The 5,593-nt window shown below is 37.8% G+C and overlaps 1 non-coding gene across 1 annotated transcript; it reads right to left on the minus strand.

The window, feature by feature from the left end:
- Positions 1–645: 645 nt before the first annotated feature.
- Positions 646–718, minus strand: Trnak-uuu. Its single transcript has one exon. It is a non-coding gene; the product is annotated as a tRNA-Lys (tRNA).
- Positions 719–5,593: the final 4,875 nt, after the last annotated feature.

Consider the following 5,593-nt stretch of genomic DNA (forward strand, 5'->3'; position numbering starts at 1 on the left):
ACATCGCCGTAACTTAGCCGTTCGGCAAAAGAAAACCGATAGGATAAGTACTAGGCATAGAAAGACTAAGTCCTGCGGTCGATTTGTTCAACTAAAATCCCTTAAATTGCTGCTCCCGCATGGCCGCAGTCAAATCATTGAAACAAGTAAAAAGAATAGATATATAGGCGCAGGAATGGCTGTGTGGTAAGTAGCTTGCCTACCAACCACATGGTTCGGGGTTCAGCCCCACTGCGTAGCACCTTGGGCAACTGTCTTCTACCAAAGCCTTGTGAGTGGATTTGGTAGACGGAAACTAAAAGAAGCCCGCCGTATATATGTATATATATATATATGTGTGTGTGTGTTTGTGTGTCTGTGTTTGTCCCCCCTCCCCCAAACATTGCTTGACAACCGATGCTGGTGTGTTTACGTCCCCGTAACTTAGCGGTTCGGCAAAAGAGACTGATAGAATAAGTCCTAGGCTTACAAAGAATAAGTCCTGGGGTCGATTTGCTCGACTAAAGGCGGTGCTCCAGCATGGCCGCAGTCACATGACTGAAAAAAGTAAAAGAGTAATAGATCATGATTACTTATACACTCTATATTTTGTATCACCTTTAATACGGCAGTCATTCTCGCAAACGACTATTAAAAATAAGCGTACGCCCACAGAGGGACTTGAACCCGCGACCCTCAGATTAAAAGTCTGATGCTCTACCGACTGAGCTATGCGGGCGGACATACTATCGCATACAAATATATATATATATAGATAGATAATGATAACGACCACAGCGACGCACGTAGGTGAATATTAGTACTTTTGTTTTAGTTTTGTATCATAAAACTTAATATTTTATAAAGAAATTAGAGCTCGACAAAATAGCCACCAGACTCCCTCAAACGGCGCACTACTATCATTAAAAATGGGTTCATTAGAATAATATTGTATACTGGTAGCGGCTACTAAGACAGGATACTTTACTACAGCTAGGCTTACAATTGATCACAGATTTGTTCGATCAATGCTGATAGAAAAACAACGAATACCGGTGTCTATGGTTTTTGCAATGTCGTGAAAATCGGCTTTATTTTAAGAGATTAGAAATATAAAACTTGATCCGAATATCTTTTTACACAGTTTACAAGTATATGAATTATTATAAAATTAATTAATAAAAAATAATTAAGAAAGCAATAATCATGGAAACTACAACATACAAATCAGATTTTATTTCAAGTCATGATTTCTGTTCCGTATATATATATTTCTGTTTACACCGGAAGTAGAATTTCGGTGTCAACTGAAGTAGCTCAAATTATTTCTCCGATGATTCTTTTTTTGTTTTTTTGGACATAAATTACATGGTTATTTATATTTGACCCCAAACGAACAAACTTCATTTACAACGAAGGATGTAGTTGATTACATCTAACCCCTATTCCTTGACTAGTACTTTATTATCGACTCCGGAAAGATGAGAGACAAAGTTTGCCTCGGCACTATTTGAACTCAGAACATAGAGGATTTTAACTAAATACTGCTGGAATTTTGACCGATGCATTATCGATTCCGCGAATCCACTCCTTTAAAAACTGAAGGACCTTCCAAAGGGAGTGTGAAGTTGTTACAAAAAATGAGGATCTTTTCGGTTTGAACGGCAGTTTTTTAAAATAATTTCCACGTAACTAAACACTATTAAACTTCGTATACTGATAGAATGTGTTTATAAAACATTTTTTTCTCTTGGCTTTATTGAGAAAATTCTATAGTTTTTAAGATATTTGTTGTTGTTTTTCTGCAATTTCAACCAATCAATGACGTCTATTGAGGTGAAAACATTGTGCCGTATGAATATGTCCCTCGTTTAAGAAACAGATTGGGTTTATTTACATTTGTGAAGAAAAAAAGATACTCTTCCCCCCCCACCCCTAACCCTAACCCTAACCCTAAAACAGATTGAAATGCAATAGATCGGATCCAAAAATGATGATATTAGTTGGTTTGGGAAGTCAGAACGATATCAAGAGAATTTGGTATGTTAGTCAGTGATATGAGTGTGAGGATATTAAGTAGTGCATGCTGTGAAAGTAAAGAGAATTTCATTCATTGAATTCACTAAGAATGACTTCCGTTATGATTTGGAAAATTGGGTGTTTGTTTGGCACCTTTATCAATATTCATTGTTTTTATCTCTCGAGGCATTTTTAAACGGTGTTCGGAGTGGGGAGAGGGAGTCACAATTTTAACGAGGCAAGAAAAGTCACATTTTATTTAAATATTGCAAGCTATCAAAGTTATGAAGCAAAAATATTTTGGATCAATTATTAAATAACAATGCATGACTTGTACACAATTTACATATGATAGTATTACACAATGTGATGAAAAAAGTACCGTAAATCCTCGAGTATAGTCCGCCCTTGAGTATATAATACGCAGGGGATTTTGGCGGGGGGGGGGGCTGTACCTCTGAAAAACCTAAACCTTGTGTATAATACGCACCCCTTCTCTAACTTGAGTCAAGGAGGTCTATATACCATCCTTGGTTTGTGAAAATGTATACGGTAACGTCCTTTATTATTATTGTATATATAACATAATGCAAACGTGTAGCTTTTTTGTGCATTTTGTTTGCAGAAAATAAAGAAATAACAGTAATAAAGTTTAATAAATGTTGCTTACTGCAAGTTATGGATGATTCTTTTATGACTTCATTGCTTTCAGGCTTAGCTTAAGGTATTTTCGCGCCCGACATCACAAAATGTGTCTGAATAAACATTGCCAGACAGCAAATAGAGACTCGGACATTGCTTGGAAAATAATTTTCATTTTAAACCTCGTATATAGTACGCACTAGGGATTTTGACCTTTAAATTGGGTGGGGGGTGCGGATTATACTCGAGGATTTACGGTAACTTTTATTGAATTTCTTAAGCAAAATAAGATGAAACAAAAATTAACTCAGTCATTTATTCATTTCTACTCTAGGCACAAGGCCTGAAATTTTGGGGGAGGGGCCAATCGATTAGATTGACCCCAGTACGCAACGTAACACATACAGATTGGAATCACTTTACATAGCATCGTGACATTACATGCATAATCAGTATTTTTAACACTGAGGACTAAGACGCATATTCCAGCCAACATCGCGAAGAAAATCTGCCTGTCTTTTAGTTCTGTCGAGCAACAACTCAAGTTATGAAGGCGTTCTTATAACTTCGCATAGGGTAAAAATTCTTTTTTTTTTTTTTGTCCTGGATTCTTTTTAACAACCTCCAGTAATAGTGAGATGGAGCGTAATGTAGGGACACTGCTATCTTAAAGTAGCCATGAATGATGGTGTGCTGTTCATTGTAAGGATATATCTGAACAAATTGTTATCTACACTCAACAATTTTAATTATCTGCTGAGTGAAAACGCTATAGATTTTGCTTGGTCATTTAAGAGCGAGATGACTTAGTTGTTTGTGGCGAAATGAATCTTAGCCATTCCATCTCGTTGCTTGACATTTTTCCAAACAAATTAGTTCGTCATCTGTCGCCACGCTGTTAATAAAAATATTTGTTAATCACGGATGTACCTTCATAAATTGTTCAAAGTGAAAGTCTTTTTTTTTAAAGTCTGTATTGCGTAGCATGAAATCGCTGCAAATCTTTTTTCTGTTTAACGCATATTTAGTTTCATATTTGTATCTTTCATCTTTTACTTGTTTCAGTCATTAGACTGCGGTCATGCAGAGGGCACCCCTTGAATTTTTAGTCGAATGAATCGACCCAAGCACTTATTTTTTAAGTCTTATTCTATCGGACTCTTTTGCCGAACTGTTAAGTTATGGGGACGTAAATACACCAGCACCAGTTGTCAAGCGGTGATGGGGGGACAAACACACATAGATACACACACACACACTATATATATATATATATATATATATATATATATACACACACACACGACACACTTCTTTCAGTTTCCGTCTACCAGATCCACCCACAAGGCTTTGGTCGGCCCGATGCTACAGTAGTAGACACTTGCCCAAGGTGTCACGTAGTAGGACTGGACCTGGAAACATCCATGGAACCTTGGGCAAGTGCTTTCTACTATAGCCTGGGGTCGACCAAAGCCTTGTGAGTGGATTTGGTAGACGGAAACTGAAAGAAGCCCGTCGTATACATATATATGTATGTTTGTGTATCTGTGTTTGTTCCCCCCCAACATCGCTTGACAACCAATGCTGGTGTGCTTACGTCCCCTTAACTTATCGGTTCGGCAAAAGAGAACGATAGCACAAGTACTAAGCTTACAAAGAACAAGTCGTGGGGTCGATTTGCTCGATTAGAGGCGGTGCTCCAGCATGGCCGCAATCAAATGACTGAAACAATTAAAAGAATAAAAGAATGAAGAAACTACATTATGTACAATATCAATGATAACTCTAATATGAAAACGAACATGGCTATAAAACCCATTAATAAATGTATAAATACTAAACGACCGATGACTAAAATTAACAAATTATATAAAGTAAATTACTTGCACTGGTTTATGGCTTGTGACTAATAGAATGGGGTATCGCGTGACTTACAGACTTTTCTGAAAACGATTATCAATGACAAGTATATTATTATAAACGTATTTAGAAACTGGTTCACGGACTCGAGTTCTTCTTGAGATTTCCTTCATTCTGTGTCTGTCTAAAAAAGTTTGCGTCATCAGCCGACGCCCTGTAAGCAATACGAAAAAAAAAATCTATATCATGACTATGGAAATTTTCCCAATTGTACCTTCTGCAAGAGCATGTAGTTACGAGCGTCGGCTGAAAAGTTCATAGGCTGACCAACGTACACTCATGGAGAGTATTCTTTAACATAGTCCCCCTTGCGGTTCACTCATTTCTGCCATCAGTGTTACAGTCCTTGAATCTCATTGGTGAAGAAGTTTTCAACTTGATGGTCAAAAAATTCATCAACAGCAGATATGACGTCATCATCATTGCGATACCGGTTCTCAACCGAGTGTCATTTCATGTTGAGGAACACATGATAGTCAGATAGGGCGAAATCAGGAGAATAGGGAGGCTAATCAACCATTTCAAAGCCACAGTCACGCACAGTAACCCTTAAAACAAAGGACTTGTGTGTTGGACTACTGTCCTGATAAAACAATACCCACTTCGTCAATTTTTCTACGAGTTTGGTTTTGATGGCCTTTCGCAACTGCCTTAGCGAATTAGCATAGTACTCTCCATTGATGGTGTGGCCCTTTTGAAGATACTTAATAGACACAATGCTTTTTATATCTCCCAGAACTGGTATCGTCACCTTCCCTGCAGATGAAACTACCTTGGCCTTTTTGGAGCAGATGAGGTAGGTTGTTTCCACAGCATGGATTGTCTCTGGATCAAAGTGATGAGCCCAACACTCATAATGGGTCAGGAGACATTTAAGAAAACCAACTCGATCTGCCTAAAACAATGTTCGATTTTCCCATGACGTTATCAGCTTGGTGCACTTTTGATCAGGTGTCAGAAGACCTTGCACCCACGAGCAGAAACTTTCCTTATGCCAAGTTCATTGTGCAGAATATTCTAACACTATCAGGGA

Source organism: Octopus sinensis, linkage group LG6, assembly GCF_006345805.1.
Source record: "Octopus sinensis linkage group LG6, ASM634580v1, whole genome shotgun sequence".
Classification (NCBI taxonomy): domain Eukaryota; kingdom Metazoa; phylum Mollusca; class Cephalopoda; order Octopoda; family Octopodidae; genus Octopus; species Octopus sinensis.